Source organism: Pleurodeles waltl, chromosome 6 (assembly GCF_031143425.1).
Source record: "Pleurodeles waltl isolate 20211129_DDA chromosome 6, aPleWal1.hap1.20221129, whole genome shotgun sequence".
NCBI classification, from domain to species: Eukaryota; Metazoa; Chordata; class Amphibia; order Caudata; family Salamandridae; genus Pleurodeles; species Pleurodeles waltl.
In genome coordinates, this window is record NC_090445.1 from 709,066,330 (window position 1) to 709,083,985 (window position 17,656).

The following is a 17,656-nucleotide window of genomic DNA, read 5'->3' on the forward strand; positions in this document are numbered from 1 at the left end:
GAATATATTTTGCCACCCATAGACAGCCCATGCAAAAGCTTCCGCAGGACTGCCGTTGCAGCCTGCGTGAAAAGGTGCATTCACTCTTTCACTGCCATTTACACTACACAAGGTCACTTATATGTCACCTCGTAATCAAGGTACTATTTTGTTTGTTTTTAACTTCTAGTGCCCCACAAACAGAAGGCTTGTGACTGGCAAAAACATGTCCAGCAGGAGAAACAAAATTATAAAGTTTTTTTGTTTTTTAAAGGTAGCTTTTGTTTATTTTGCAAAGTCGTCTTTTCTCACTTTACACTAATTATCTTCTGCTTTTGCTCATGGGTGCTCTTCACAAAAGATGATAATTAACTTTTTTGAAATATTGCAAAACAACAGTGTTTCTTTATTATGCGTAATCCCTGAAATGATGCTTTGACACAATCATGCAGTACACCACAATCTGCCCCTCTCAAATCCGTCCCACCACAATGCACCCCAGTACAACCCACTTTCCCCCACACCCATCCACTCCACCCCAGTCCAGTTCACTCCAACCCACCCCCTTCCATCCTCCCAGCTCACCCCAATCTAATCTGCGCCACTCTAATTCACCCAACTCTAATCAAAAACCATCTGCACCACTACAAACCAATCTGCCTCACTCCAATTTACCCTATTGTAATCAAAAACAATCTGCACCACTTCATAGCAATTTATCCCACTCCAATTTGCACAAATCCAAATCAAAACAATCTGCACCACTCCAAAGCAATCAGCCCCACTTCAATTCGTCCCACTCGAATCCAACACAATTTTACCCACTCAAATCCAAAACAATCTGCCCCACTACATTACGCCCCACTCCAATTTGCCCACTCCAATCCTAAACAATATGTCCCACTCCAATCAGCCACTCTCCTATCCAAAACAATCTGCCCCACTCGAACCCAAAACAATCTGCCCCACTCCAATCTTCTCCACTCTAATCTAAAGCAATCTGCCCCACTCCAATTCACCCCACTCTAATAAAAAACAAGCCTCACCTATCCAAAGCAATCTGCTGCATTCCAATTCGCCCCACTCTAATCAAAAACAATCTGCAGCACTCCAAACCAACCTGCTCCACTCTAAACAAAAACAATCTGCACCACTCCAATCTAAAACAATCTGCACCACTCCAACTCGCACCACTACAATCCAAAACAACCTGTCCCACTCCAATCCAAAACAATCCACCATATTCCAATCCAACATAATCCACCCCATTCCAATCCAAAACACTCTGCCCCACTCCAATCTACCCCACAACAATCTGCCCCACTCCAAAACAATCTGCCAAACTCCAATCCATAACAATCTGCCTCACTCAAATCTGCTCTCCTCCAATCCAAAACAATCTGCCCCACTCCAATCTGTCCCACTCCAATCCATAACAATCTGCCCCATTCCAATCTGCCCTACTTCAATCTAAAACAATCTTCCCCACTCCAATGCAAAACAATCTGTCCCATTACAATTCAGCCCACTCAGTCCAAAACAGTCTGACCAACTCCAATCCAGTCCAATCCAAAACAATCTGCCCCACTACAATCCTGTCCACTCCAATTTGGCTCACTCCAATTTGCCACACTCCAATCAAAAATAATCTGTCCCACTACAATCTGCCCCACTCCAAAACAATCTGCCCCACTCCAATCCACCTCACCCCAATCCAACCCACTTCACCCCAATTCACCCCACTCAAATCAACCAAAATCCACTCCACTACAACCCAATCCACCCCACACCAATCCAATACATCCCAATCAAGCCCAGGCCAATCTACCCCACTCCAATCCAATACACCTCACTCCAATCTACCACACCCCAACCACTCTAGTCCAGACCACCCCATTCATGTTCCCCCACTCCAGTCCAATCCAATCCACCCCACTCCAATCCAACCCACCCCACTTCAAATCCACCCACCCTACTCCACTCCAACCCACCCCAATCCAACCCACCACACTCCAATCATCTCACCACACTCCACTCATCCCACCGTACTCCTATACAACCCACTTCACTCCATCCCACCCCACTCCAATCAAGTCCACCACTACCCAATCCACCTCACTCCAATACAATCCACCCCATTCCAATAAAATCCACTTTAATCCACCCCTCAGCCAAATCCACATTAATCCACCCTACACCAGTCAAATCGACCCCACTTCAAACCACCTTAATTCACCTCACTTCAATCCAGTTCTTCCCTCTCCAATCCAATCCACCCCAATCCGCCCACCCCAATCCAGTCCACCCCACCCCAATCTAGTCCATCCCACCACAATCCAATCCACGCCATCCAATCCATTCCACCCAACAAATCCTAATCCATCCTATCACACTCTAGTCCACTCCACTTAATCCAATCCACCCCATTCAATCTAATCCATCCTATTCCAACCCACTTCACTCCAATTAAGTCCAACACTACACAATCCACCTTAATCCAGTCGAATTCCCCCACTACAAACCACCTTAATTTCTCCCACTTCAATTCAGTACACCCATCTCCAATCAATCAACCCCTCTCCAATCCAATATGCCTCTCTTAAATCCAATCCAATCCAACCCATCGCACACCAATCCAATCCACTCCACCCCAACCTAATCCAATCCACACCACCCCAACCTAATTCAATCTACTTCAATCCACCCCAAACCAATCCACTCTAATTCACCCCAATCCAATCTACCCCACTCAAGTCCACCTCACCCCAATCCACCCCACCCTAATCCACCCCACTCAGTCCAATCTACTCACTCAGTCCACCCCACTCCACCCACTCCAGTCCAGTCCACCTCATTTAGTCCATTCCACTCCAGTCCATTCCAGTCCAATTCACCCCATGCCAATCCAATCCACCTCCCCTCAATGCAATCCACCCCAGTCCAATCCATCAATCCATCTCAGTCCAATCCACACCACCCCACCTCTATCCAACCCACCCCATTTGAATCCACTCCACCCCACTTCAATTCATCCCACTCCAATCCACCTCATTCCATTCCACCCACTCCACCCTGTCCCAATTTAGTCCCCCCACACTCCAGTCCAATCCACACCACTCCAACATAATTCACTCCACTCCATCCCAATAAAATCCAAATCAGCCCAATCCACTCCTCCCCACCCATCCCAGTTCAGTACACCCCACCCCACTCCACCCCACTCCAGTCCAATCCATCCATCCCACCGCACTCCAATCTACTCCACATCCATGCAATCCACCCAATCCAATCCACCACAATCCAATCCAACACACACAAACCCAATCCAATCCACTCCACTACAACCCACCCCAATCCACCTCACCCTAATCTAATCCACCCACTCACTCCAATCCACCACTGTATTCCAGTCCACTCACTCTATCCTAATGCAATCCACCTCACCCCATCCCAGTTCATTCCGCCCCACTCCAATTCATCCAGCTCACCCCAATCCAATCCACCCACTCCAATCCAATCCAGCCCATTCTAAACTAATTCACCCCACTCCAGACCAATCTATTCTAATCCACCCCGCTTCAGTCCAATCAATCAAATCCTATACACCTTGCTCCAGGCCAATCTAATCTGCCCCACTGCAGTCCAGTCTAAGCCACACAACCCCACTCCAATCCAATTCACCCCACCCCAATCAAATCCACCCCATTAACTCCAATCCAAACCACCCACTCCATCTAATCCACCCCACTCAAATCCACCCCAATCCCACCCACCTCACCCCATTTTAATCCCCTCCATTCCAATCCAATTCAATTCACCCCACCCCAATCCACTCCACTCTACTCAATCCACCCCATTCTACTCCAGTCCAATCCACCCCATTCTACTCCAACCCACTCCACCCTATTCCACCCACCCCACTCCATTCCACTCTTCGACTCTCTCTGCCTCTGAACCCTACTCCCCTCTACTCAACTCTACAACACTCTAATCTTCCTACTCCACTCTGACATTCAAACAAATCTACTCTACTCCCCCACTCTGCACTGACACTTCACACCACTAAGTTTTAGCCATGTTGAACAGGAGCCACACTACTGTACAGCATAGCAAAACAAATTGCCAAAGCCAATAGCTTTTGTACAGGTGAGACCTATTGGCTTTGCCAATGCTTGTTAATTCTATTGAGACCAAGGGATGGAGTCCCTGGAGCCTTATGAGGCTTGGGAGGGAGGCATGCAGTCCCCTTCCCCTTTTTAATGGGATTGAGCCCCAGGGATGGCGTCTTCAGAGCATATTAAGGCATATTAAGGGCCTTCTAACTGTGCATGGAGGGGTGCAAGTTTTAGTAACCTTACATCACGAGTTATAGTTTATCGAGATAACTATAACTCAAACTGGTATATTATATCTGTTTTTTAGAGTTTAAAGCTAGACAGCGGACACTGGAAGGAATTCTCATGACATAACTCAGTTGTTTAATCAAGGACTTCAGTTCTTTGGTGGTTCCAATCATAGCAGCAAAGTTTCTATCCCTTCCTGCCAAAACAGCTGTATAGAAGGACACAGCCAGGCTAAATAATAAAACTCTGCATGTTCAGTGTGACATCCAGGACAGTGGTGATCTAGAGGCATCTATCTTAGCTCATCTCTTGTGTAAAATAAACTTAGTGGAGAAATTTGAGATGAGTCCATTTATGTCAGTGATTTATGGATACAATTTGTATATGTAAGCAGCAATAATTTCACTGTTCATCTCTGTGGGTTGTATTCAAGTTTAGTTTACATGCCAGCCTGCTGCTCATGTTTTGGGGTACCCACAATGAAATGCAAATATATTACAATCGGGAGACCCATCTCACTGCATCAAAAGAGCTAATGAGCTGCGTTAATGGTATGAATTATTTGGGTTTCGCTGGAAATCCAAGCAATTGTTCACGGATAGTGTGCTGTAATCTCATATATGTATGGGGATCTAGTGAAGTGAGCCTAAATTGACACTACATGTCGCAGTGTGAATCCCCCTTGTGTAGGAAGGTTACCAAATTATTTAAATCTCACTTTTACCAGCACAACATTAGTGAAGGGTCCAGGTGTTTGTAGAAGTAAATGATTTTATGCCAGTGGAATCACTGGAGAGAACAGCAAGGGAAAACGTTTTTTTCCCCAATTTTTTGCATACCCAGCACATGGTTGAAATGGTCTTGATTTCCCTTACGCAGAAGCGAACAGAGAGGGTTGCCCTTTTTTTAGGTCTCGCTCTGGCTTTAACTATGGGATAGTACCATACGGAATCCCAAAACCACCCTTCTCGTAAGGCTGTATGAGTGTATCACAAGTGATTCAAGACTTGCACCCCGCTATGAGAAGTTTGAGTAATAGGCCTCTCAGTGTGGTGAAAAAGCTAATTGTAAGCAGAATAGGTATGTTAATAAAGAGATAATGCACATTGGGAAGCACTACCATTTCAATTATTGTGCCCCTGCAACCAAGAGACAATGGTAATTATGTCAAGCTCTCTCTTTGCGTGGACAATTCATCCACCAGAAAGCCATAGTTCAGCCAAAGATTTCTGTCTTTATTTTGATGAAGTGTGATGCCCAGATACTTAGGCCCTGAATTATACTTTTTTTGCACCGCATTATCGTCATTTTTTTGACGCAAAAGTGGCACAAATTTACAAAATACAATTGTATTTTGTAAGCTTGCGCCTCTTTTGCGTCAGTAAATGACGGTTATGCAGCGCAAAAAAAGTATAAATCAGGGTCTTAATCTGATATGACACCCATCATACCAGATAGTCCAGATCACCCCGGTCAGTACAGTTTAAAGGGGAAATAATTCGGATTTCACCCAATTAATCATGAGTCCTGAGTATCAGCCAAATCCAATGACCTCCTGTAATCTGACTGAGAGGTCATGAGCTGATGCCCTGATGAACAACAATAAGTTGTATATGTTCGTGGAGAGCAGAATGTGTTTGGGATGAAAAAACGCCATCTATGTATATGGGGGTCCTGAAGTTGTCTAGCTAATTAGTCCATGGCTAATATGTACCATGGCGTGGAGGGGAGCAGCTCTGCCTTATATCTCTAGCATTAGTAAATGGATCTGATACATATCTGCTAACTTAACTGGGTGACAATACAAGACTTTGAGCAGTCTTAGAAATGTATTTGTTATGCCGACTCAATTCAGCACTACCATCTGGAACGTCCATTTCGAAGAGCCAAAGGTCTTTTCAGTGTCCTTCCACACCACAGCTGCCTTTTGGTGGGGTGACACCTGGTGCAGTATGGTGAAGATTGCAAGGAACTTGATCGCTGTTGATCTATAGGGCACAAAACCTGATTGAACAGAAGAGATCAGTTCTTCCATCAAGAGTAGTAACTGATTTGCTGTTATTTTAGCCAAGATGTTGCTATCCAAGGTTAAGAGTGGCAAAAGCCTGGGGGGAAGTCGAGGCCAGATTGCAACTGAGTAAGTCACGGAACTCAGAGCTCCACAGCTCTCATCCCTGCAATAATAATCCTGTACACTCCACGAGGACCCAGACACACGGAGTTGGCTCACCCAAGAATATCTGGACCTGTCGGTGACACACTGAGGTCTTGACTTGCCTCCCTTTGGCTGTTGCAGACCCTGAGAGAACTTGCTCACAGGAATGCCTACCATCCTGCAGCCATCTCCATACTTGGGTGATGCATGCAGCCTATGCTTTGTGCCGCAAGAGGATGATTCAGCACTATAATGGAGACCTAGTCCACCTCCTCTTGCCTGCTGTGGTGCCTGGGTGAGGTCACATACACAACAACCTAATCTCCCTTCTACCTTTTGTGGCATTGGAGCAGGAGTCATGGCCCACCATGTGTGTCATCTGGGGTCCAGCAACCACTGCAGTGAAGCTTACCCCATTTTCTTTCACCCGCTGCGGCCCCACCACCGGGCGAGCTCACAGGTGGAGTGCTCAATTACTTTCAAGCCATGCCGGCTCCCAGGAAATAAGTGTGGACTGAAGAAGACCTTAGACGTTGGAGGCAGCCTGAGACCCAAACACAGGGAAGTGGCACTTGAAGGCCAGAGGAAGAGGAGGTGATGGACCCAGACTGCTTCCTAATCACTCACAGGGACCCGAGGTAAGACTCTGCCTGCTCTAGCAAGGGGCACCTGTTACCACTTCTACTCGGGCCCATGTGACGCCCATACCCCCTTCTGTGGAGGGCACGTACAGACCCTGCCTGCAACTCTGCTAATCGCACTCCGTGGGGCGCTGCGCAGAAAGTAGACTGAGGCATAGCCAGATACCACAATATAAGGAACTGGCCCCCAGTGATGACACAGAACTGCATCTCTCTTAAGGTCTGCAAAGATTTCACCCAAGGAGGGGTGTTCGTCTCTCCTTGAATTACTCTGCCACCCTCTCCCCTCAGAAACTAGTCACACGCTCATGGACTTGGATTGGCACTAACTGTTGATGGCAAGACTGACCACACCTCACTAAGGAGGAGACCCAGAAGCAACAGACTGCAGGATGGTCACCATCTACCACTGAGTGTACACTACATACAGTAGACCAAGGTGCAGAGGATCCAAAATTCGCAATCGGGTTTGGATCTGCCGGAGTTCACACTCGGCCTACCAACACACCATCGGGTACCACACTCAACATGGTGCATACAAAAGGTGACAAGTCCTTAGTGCCAACAGCACGGGAGAATCAGGTAGGAGAAAGAGAGGTGAGTACTTCAGATGGGAGCCTGGCAAACACGCTATCAGAACACACATGCAAGGTTGACAAACTATTATCTGCAGTTTTAGATATTAAATCTACATTGGGATCAAAAATTGATGCATTGCACATTGATATGGGTCACATGTGTGAAAACCATAAGAAATTGAAGGAGCAGGTGGACAACATAGAGTCGATGCTGGACACCCTCCATGGTCACGGATACTGGGAAACAATTTTGGGCACTACAAGATGAAATCAACTACCTCCAGAGATGGGTGGATGACAAAGAGGGTCGATCAAGGAGTAATAACGTGAGGAAAGTGGGCCTACACAAAAAGTAGAGGGCCCACGCATGGAGCTTTACCTAGAAGACTAGTTCACCAACACCATTCTACAGGGCAAACAATCGACGTTCTTCTCAGTTGAGTATGCCCACATGGTCCTGTTAGACCCTCTCCTCCCCACGCCTCTTTAATTATAGAGACAGGGATCATATTCTGCCGGAGACACAGGCCAGGGGCCCATGGATGATCAATAACTCCCAGGTGAACATTTTTGATGGAAGTGCAGAGACCAAGATCCTTCTTCTTGGCTGTTAAGAAAAGTCCGTGAGACAACAGCATTAAATATGCATTGCAATTTCCTGCCAAACTGAGAATCATGCATGATGACACAACTGCTTTTTGTCCCACACCTGAAGATGCCTGGACCTGGCTAGAGAGCAAAAGTATCTTGTCCACTCCTGGGTGGGGGGATGACACATCTGCTGATTGGACTGCACAATTCAAACATAGGCCGCGCCCCAATCATCATGTGATCGGGTCATCCAAGGAACAAGCTGCCAAGGACAGAGCACAAGTGATCACTGAGGTGAAACAATGAGTGGCAACTACCCCAACTGAAGAGTCTGAGATGGGAAGTATCCTCAATGCACCTTTAGAAGCCACAGAATCTTTGATCAACACGCTACTATTGTAGTATTGGAATTATTGGAATGGCTAATAGGATTGGACACAGTGCTCACAATGGCAGCTGAAAATATTCTAATGCGAATGGCGAAGGAGTGCTGGACCACATAGATAACCAAGGCACTCTTGAGTCCCTCTAATGCCCCAGAATTGCCCCTATGGGCAATGCCAGGCTGTGTAGAGCTTGGATCCCGACCAGACGTGCACCGATGGATGGAATATGAGCTCACAACATGGAGCGACATCTTCAATAATAAAATACTCTGTATACCCCCGGGCTCCTCACTAATGAGACACCTCTATGAGGTCTGGGGCAGAACCCATGATGAACCGCACACCTCAAAGTTGGCTTGCATCGTACTGACTCATGGGGCTAACCGCCACACTGTCAGGTGGTTGTATGTCTCATTATGCTTTGACAAGACTATGCCACTTCCCTCACTTAGTACTTATTGAGATGAAGTACTTGACACTACACTTAGGGACAAACAATGGGCGCAACGTCTAGCAATGCTCACAACAGTCTCTATTATTGTTCACCTCAAATATAAGCAATTTCATTATTTGCATCATACATACCTCACACCCAAGAGACTATCCCGTATGTATCCAGAGTCAGCTGACTCCTGGTCCCGATGCTGAGACACTGATGCTAACTTCACACATATGGGGCCAGGTTTATACTTTTTGATGCAAAACTGCGCTAGCAAAAGTTTTAGCGCTGGCTAGCATCATTTCTTAAAGCCACCTGGGCGTCACATTTTTACTTTGACGCTGGGTAGCACTAAAAACAGGTTAGAGTATTTTTTTCTGAACTAACTATTGCGCCTTGTCGTAAGGCAACATGACGTTAACTCAAGAAAAATTACTCTAATCCAGTTTGCGACATGGAAAAACGTCTCACAACGGATATGCGCCATTTTTCACCACAGTAACGTCAAAAAAAGAGACACAAACTCAGCAAATAGTGGTAAGAAGACCCAAAATTGGTCCAAGAAGCCAGGAAAGACCCAGGGAGACCCCACACAACCAGGAACCGGCCAGGAGGACTCGGACAAGACCCTGGTGAGAGACAAGAAGAAGAGGAAGTGTCACTTCAGTTCAGAGGAGCATGAAATCCTGGTCAGAGAGGTGATGGAGCACCAGCATCAACTCTTCATCACCTCTAAATTGGCAATTGGGAGGAGAGAGGCAATTTGGCAACAGATTGTGGACAAGATTAACAGTGTGGCAGAGGTCAGGAGAACTGTCACGGAATGCAAGAAACGCTGGCATGACTGAAAGCACAGGACAAAGGAGAAAATGACAAGGAACAGGAAGGTAGCACTGCAGACCGGAGGTGGGAGTCCAGCACCGCAAGAGGACCTGGACAAAATGGAGGAGATGGTTGCAGCCGTCATCCCGGAGGAAATCGTCACTGGTATTGCAGGACAGGACAGTACAGATTACCAGGAAACAACACATACGCAGGGTAAGTTGCACGGGGGTCAAAAATGTCTAAATGTCAAGTGCAAGAAGGTTGAGGCACATACCTACTACACAATGCATGTCAGCCCTGAAAATCAGGTAGTGGAAAAGGCAAAGGCGCACGGCACGGGACTCCCTGCACTGCCCATGCCAGGTGCATGGGCTGTGCATGGGCATCCAGGGGAACAGCATAACACAACACCAACAACCTTTGCATGGGGGTGATCGGCCATGTCAAGGCTGCTGGAAATGCTGAAGCAGTCCAGGAGGTTAGGGTAGAATGTAAAACTGGTCTGCTGTCACAGGACATCTGGTATTGTCAGAATGTAAACTAGAGAGCAATGCTTAGACTCAGGCCATTGGCTCAAGCAGCATTTACCATTGACAACACTTGCCACTACTACCTGTGCTGTGTGCGCTGGTCAATTAGGAAATGGCAGATAGGTGCCCATGTCACAAACACAATCAAAACGAGGGTTCAGTATGACTACGTGATCAATCCCCATCAATCCCTAATCAAGTGCAACTCCCATCAACTGCTCATGTCCATAGGGTCAATAACCATCAGGCACTGTCACAAACATTATGATGTATACAGCAGTAATATCATAACCGTGCTGCCCATTCCAGGGTTTACCCCTGTGCCTGTGTCACAATAGCTGCAATGCCACCATCCAACATCTCAGGTGTCATAGTGCTAAGACAACAGCATTGAGGGGGAGGACATATGTGTGTAGCTAGGCAAACACACCCGCACAGTCATAAGAGGAAATAGAACTCTGCCAGGTCCATCAGTGCAATGGAATGTAGCACACATAGGCAAACAGCAACATGTGAAACGACCTATGGTGACACCTGTATCGTTTCATGGAAATGCAATACATGGTATGGTGCTAGGTCTCAGCACCGTCTAGGTGTATGTGAAAAATGATAGACTGGGACAGGGCCATACTGTTATGTGTGGTGCATGTGGCATCAGCACACCAACAATCATTGCAAGGCCTCACCATGCTAATGGAAGCAAAATGGGGGTTGATTAGGACAAGAAGGTGGCAAGCCAAAATTGTGGACAGAACTCATACCTAGAAGATGCGACGCAGACAATTCCCCAAACTGCCCACACTACATGTGACATGCAGGTGGGGCATAGGGCTCAGAGACTGCGAACATTAAGGACAGGAACAATGCATTGGAACCAAGATAACAATGTTCCACCAATTGGAAGTCAGTGACGTCACAGTACAACTGGCACAACACAGACACACTAATTGTACAATATCTCATTGCAGAGGATGATGGCTCTTCTGTGGATCTGTCTGTCCTGGACTACCCTGATGACCTGGATGACCAGCTGACAACTATCAGCCAGGAAACCTTCCAAGATGTCCTGGGAACCCTCGAGACGCCACCTCCAGTCGCAAAGAGGAGCACAAATGTAGCAGCCATCCCAGAGGACCCAACTACCACCCCAATAGTATGACCTGCCAGCTCAAACACAGCTGAGGACTCTGATGACACAGGGACCTCCTTTGAGAGGACAGTAGTGGGAGTACAGCGGGAGCTGGCCAAGGAGGTGTGGGTGGGGATGCAAACTATGGCAGCCAGCCTCGAGGTGATGCGCATGTGCATGATGACGTACACAGAACAGTCAGCAGCCATAAAAGTCACACAATGCCTACTGCAGGGAGTCCAACAGTGTGTGAGGGACCTCCCCACTGCTGTGAGGGAGTTGCCATAAAACCTGCCCTCCCAATCTTGAAGCTTCATGCATGACAACAAGCTGGACTCCCTCAGGGCAGACCACAGGGATGTTGCTGCCAAACTCAATAATCATCAGTTCCTCCTTGCTGCAGTTATGCCATATGTCGTTCCACAGATGGCAGCTGCTGGAAATTTGGAGTCAACTTCTCCAAGCACTGAAGGGTGTGTTGCCCCCTCAAACTCACCACCACCATCAAGGGCAGAGGAGACGACACACACATCAGATGATGAAGATGTGGAACAGATCATATTCACCAGTAGGTGTACCCGATAGCACCATCCCATGCCACATGGGCACTGATTTTCCTTTGTCCTGTGCTTGACAACATGTCAGTGTTGCTACAGTTGGTGACATGCACTCATCACCAACACACTGTTAACCTTACCACTATGGACTGCAATTGTTTCTCACTACTCAATTGGCAATTCATGTTCCTCTGCACTGAACGACACTTCATCTCAGCATGTCCAATGCCATGTCCCTCAACCTTGCACTTGTGTTGCATCACAATAAAATGCTTCACACTAATGGGGTCACAAACCTGGACTATGTAAATATTGCACTGCAGCACTCTAAAATAAATAGCACCTATACAACTGCTTTGTCTCTGTGTAATGTGACACATCTCCTTTGCTGAAACATGTCTATGGTCACAGAGTGTCAATACCAGAGTGCAGAAATAATGTGGGCAGATATTAATGCACAAGGGCCATGAATTCTAATTCTTCAGCACTGCATTTGCGTCACTTTTTAAGGAAAAGCAGGACAAACTTAAAAAAAATCATTGTATTTTGTAAGTTTGTGCTGCTTTTGCCTCAAAAAATGAGTCAAATGTGGAGCAATAGTAGCATATTTCTGGCTCAAGGTATCTACAAGATGAAACTCAATGCTGGCCACATCCCCTACAAGAAAGCCATTTTGTATGTGACATTTGCTTTAAAACATACATGCCTCACCCACAACATACAGCTAGAATGGCTGTGTAAGAGTGTTTGTCCAATAACGTCAGCTGGGAGTACAATTAAAACACATAGGCATGAAATTTGTATACTTGATCTCATCTGAAATTGGCACTACTCAGTTTAACAGTGTTCACATGAACGTCAGGCTGCAGGCAGACATCCCACAGTGTCCAACATTCTGACCCAGGACCCAAACGATGACAGCTTTAAAACCACACCTACCTGTCCAATACATGGGAAACATAGTCACTTTGAGTGGTGGGTACAGTGGATGACAGATGCATAGAGATTTAGGTTTGTTGTAGCTGCCAATGTGACAGCTCAATTGGAAGTGGGAATTAGCATGTCAGGAGAGGGATGTGGATGCAGGATGGATTACACAGGCCAACAGACAATTGGCATGTACACTCTTGAAAAGACCCAGAGCCCCAAGCATATGACACATGCAGTAAGGGAGTACCTACATCTTTAATAACTATGTACAAAACAGAACTTAAATCTATGTAACACACCTATACTAACCTAATCCATCCTAACTATACATTACCCACAACTGGCCCTAACTACCCAATGTTAAGCTTACTTACTACATTTAACAACACACTCTAAACATTTTCTCCCCACCTCCCTTATATGACAAGACACATGTAGGACAACGTATACTAACCTAAACAGATGCTAACTAATACTAAACAAATATATATATATATTTTTTTAATTGAATATATATTTTTTATATAAAACACATAAAAACCCAAACATTAACCCCCACCCACCCAACCACAAACTAACATGTAATAATATGAAACCCCTCTCCAACTACTTATCCTATCTAAACTATTACCCTTCTCTAACCTATCACTAAACCCCCTAAACCCACCAAAAAACTGGATAAGGAATGAGGAGGGATGGGACAGAGTTAGGGCTGAGAGAAGGCAGGAGTTCAGAGGTTTACCCTCCTCAGAGTCTTCTTGATAGATTTGAGCCTCCGGATATTTTTGTTGACGTCCCGCTGTAGAGTGTCAAGCTTTTTCAACACTTTTCACATGTCCCTCTGGAGCTGTCAAATGGCGGCCATGTCCAATGCAGCAGATGTGGTGGTCGGTGGTGCTGAAGTGGAAGGTGCAGCAGGTGTGGTGGTTGTTGGTCCCGAGATTGATGGTGCAGCAGGTGGGGCTGATGTCATGGTGGCCGCTGTGCTACTGGGTGCAGTTGTGGTGATGGCTCCAACCGTTGTGGCCAATGCCAGTCCCCCTTGGCTGAAAGCCCGCCATTCTTCTGTGGCTCTCTCTCTCTCTTATAGTCTCTTGTCATTCTCCGGTACCCAGACTCGACATCCAAGATGTGTCTGTACCTCACTGCGGGCTACTGGAAATCCCTGATCTGTGCTGCATTCATGTTGGCAGCTGTAAAAATTAGACAGGCAACCATCAGTGTCATCATTGTGTGATGCATGTACAGATGATAATCTAACACTCTCCCTCAGTTTGCACATGCAGTCCAAATCACAGTACAGATGACATAATGTCCCTGATGAATAATATGGCAACGCTGCCTACCCACCAAAGTATTTAACAGCACAGTAAAGCACAACAAGAGGTGTTCCAAATAAAGTGATCTGTGCATTGATGCAGTGCAATGTGTCACAATGCAAATGCAGCAACTACTTCACATGGGCCAGGCCGACTAATCTTTATAATCTGAGTCAACTTCAAGGCACCCAAGACCAGTGATTTGTAGATGTAATTGGCAGGATGGTATGCAGTTGCCAATCATAAGGGGTCAGTGTTGCTTGGGACACATGCATGCTTTAATGAGATGACTGTCATCTACACTGTGACCATTACATCTACCTACATATATGTTCTTCCCCTACCCCTATGCCTCAGGGGAGATGGGCATGCAATACATCATCACAACTGTCGAGGGCAACCATGAAGCCATGTCCACTTAGACATGGATTTAGTGAGTGGAACACATGTGAGGAGGGCTGCCACCTAAGAATGAGGTATCCATAGGTCAATCACATCTACATTCATGTGTCCAGTTGTGGACAACCATCTACACCTGACCTGCCAACACAATTCCAAAATCACCCACGGTGATGCCAGCACACGTCTGGGCTTGACCTGCATGCACACCTATTGCATACCACATAAGTGTCACGTAAATGGAGTACAACTTATGGGGCTAGATGCTGGGGGGCAGTTACCCATACAGTCCTACATGTACATTATAATGCAGGGATGCACAATTTTGTGCAGAAAACTGATGCATCACTGTCTTGTGAAAATGAGGGTATGACTCATTGATAATATTCTGACACTGGAGCACTTCCAAGTCACATGTGGGCCTACTTGTGGCTACTAATCACCTTGTTCACATGCTGCTGCCTATTGTGCAGCACAAGACTCCCAAAATATGTCTCTATGCCTGTGAATGTCGAACCCTTGCATGAAACACTATGTCAACATCGTCAAGTAATATATCAGATCGCGTGCCAGCTCATCATATCACACAATGAGTGCAACACACCAGAGTCACTCACACAACAGCTGCAATCACTACACAGGACAGACATTATCACACTTACTGGATACGTCTGGGTCCTGAAATCAAGCCACTTCCCCGATGGTATAGGGGGCCGGTACACCTGTAAGACAAGGAAAGGAAATATATACTCAATATCAGATCACTGTACAAATGTGTGACAGCATATCACAGTGTGTAACATTTTATATGTGTGAGCTGTTGATCCTGCATGGAGACACTCCAACAGACATACCACTGCAAACTCACATTGACACTGACAGTCCAGTGAGTGATAGACACACATCTGCACACATGCACTGGGCCTAATAATCATGTGGTGATAAACCTGACTACAAGCATTTGTGGCTAATCCATTTCAGATGGTACTCCATGTCATGATTTGTAATTGGGTGACAATTTCAATGGCACTTCCCTGGTGCACTGCAATACAAGTGACTCTGGTATTGTGGCTTGTGCATCAAGGGACACTGAGTTATTGTATGATGGACATGTGGCTCAATTTTCAGTCAGCAATTATCATGCATTCAGTGGTCCATAACAGATGTGACACAGTTGTATGTAGGTAACAAATGCCCCACTGGAAGTGTCCCCTAAGCCGTATATGCCCCCTTTCCCAATATGATGGCAGGGATCATGTGTGTGTAATGATAACAATGTAGCGCTAAACATGGATAGCCCACTTTGCTGTTCCAATCCAGTGAAATGTGGTATGCTGACAGTGTCTTACCTGATCATCATTGACAGAATGCATAGGCACAGGTTTTGTCATTGCACCTGAAATGTGTTACTCAGGGCCACATGTACCAAGATCATGTTTTGTGAGTCACACATTGTGAGACTAAGCAACTCGCAATTTGCAAGTAGGATGATCTGAGGCACAACACTGTCAATGACACTGTTTGCAAATCATAAATAGAGTAGCAAATGACCTACCTCATGAATTTTGATGAGGTAGGTCTAATTTTGCAAACCCCTTGGGAATGGCAGCACTCACAGGGACCACCATGCTTTCATTTGAATATGTATATTTTTGTTTAAATGCAGCCTTATTTCATCAGGTGTAAGCAGAAAGCATTTCAAAAACCAATATTATGACTCAAATAATTTTTTTGAAGCAGTCAGTGGTCCGTGGGACAACTTTCTGCTCAGAAACAATTTGTGAGCATGCATTCACAAAAAGCAAGGGATACCATGGGGACCCCTCCCTGTTTGCAAATGGGTTAGCACAACTTGAAACGGATGATAACTACAATTGTTTAGTGCCAGCATTTGCGGTCAACAAAGAATGAATCAGCAGACTGTGACTCGCCAATAGGAAAGGAACGCCCCTTCCTAAATGCCACTAGCAAACCCTGTTTTGTGATTGGGCAATGTGATAGCAGAATGGCAAAATTAGAGGGGTGCATTTGAATGAACATTTTTCCTGACGTAAGCACAATAAATCTGAAAACTAGGCTGTTTGTGAGAATTAAAAATAGCTTAGTACATGTGGTCCTAAGTAATAGTCGGACATGACTCAACAAAGCTCAGGACTGCATTGTTAACATGTATAGACATGTGAAACACATGTCAGTACTGGGACACTAACAGTTTGTTCTACTTTCATTCAACATGGCCACAAACATTGCATACAGCACGTCAAGACATCTGCTACTGTCACTCAGGAGCATTCAAGTGTACACAAATGTCATTGTGATACTCATCAACAGGGCCACCGATCACGACACCCAGGTTGTCCAGCAGGTCCTGTTCTCGGACCACCAGGTCAGCCCAGCAATGCTTCAGCTGGTGCTTATTCCTTGTTGTGTTGAATACACGTTTGAGGTGGTAGTGCACCTTGTCCCACCACAGCCGTCTTGCCTCTGTGTGATACCCCTGTATCACATGCCCACCCATCTCCAGCATCAACGTCAGAAAGTGGCACACCAGCCACACAAAGGCCCCAAGCTCCTACTCACCCATGCGGGTCAGCCTCGCCCTTCCCGACATGTACGTGCACAACAATTTAAACAGAAAAAGGGAAAAAGGAAGGCAAATAAATGTGAAAAAAGGAAACTTACAACCCAAACTACAAACCCCAACTAACCCAACTAATGTAAACCCCAAACAGACACCCGACAGTACAAATACAATCCAAAAAACACTAAACTACACAAAAGCACTTAAACAGGTACAATATCCAAATAGAATACACAAAAAGACACAAGAGAGACACCATAAGAAACAAGAAATG